A 753-nucleotide genomic window follows, 5' to 3' on the forward strand; every position below is an offset into this window, starting at 1 on the left:
ATATATATATATATATATATTAAATATGACTTCCATTTGGCAATTACCCTTTGCAAAAGATAGCAAAGGAAATCAAGTCTATGGTCAGATGTGGGTTTTTTTCCCCTACTCATTCAACAAACATTTATTGAGTTGTGCGTGAAATGTATGCATTTACACAATGCCAGTAGATTTGTACTAAGGAAGTTTCGCCCTAGCTATTAGCTAATTTTTGGTTCCTGCTGGTGGTGCTGCAAGAATAATAGATTTCCAAAGCAGGGTTTTGGTTGCAAAGATGTTATTGTTTGGAGATACAGCTTTCTTGTTTGCTCCTTTTGTGAAGCCTTCCATGGTTCACAGGTTTGAATTGGCTTTTCAGAATCAATACTCTGTCCTTCCAGAGACCCAGGGAAGATTCAGCTCCTGTGGGAGGGTTTTTAAGCAGTGCACTGGATTACTGTGTTAGCGACAGGTGTGTGGATTTTTCCTTTGTGACTGGCCTCAGTTCCATATACAATTAATAGGGAGCTTAAGGGGAATTTTAGGGGAAGTTTTTTCCCAATCTGAAAATGCTACTACCATGAAACATTACCAGCAGGCTCAAGTATTGTGAAGATACCCAGTGTGTGTGGTGTGTGTGTGGTGTTGTGTGTGTGTGTGTGTAAAAGAAAGCTTGTGATTAGGAGGCTTGTAGGATTAAGAAGTGTGCTTTCAACACTTATACAAACGACCAGGATCACAGATGGTTAGGCTGATGGTAATAAATTTCATTTA

The sequence above is a fragment of the Gracilinanus agilis genome, chromosome 4, assembly GCF_016433145.1.
Source record: "Gracilinanus agilis isolate LMUSP501 chromosome 4, AgileGrace, whole genome shotgun sequence".
In the NCBI taxonomy this organism is placed as follows: Eukaryota; Metazoa; Chordata; class Mammalia; order Didelphimorphia; family Didelphidae; genus Gracilinanus; species Gracilinanus agilis.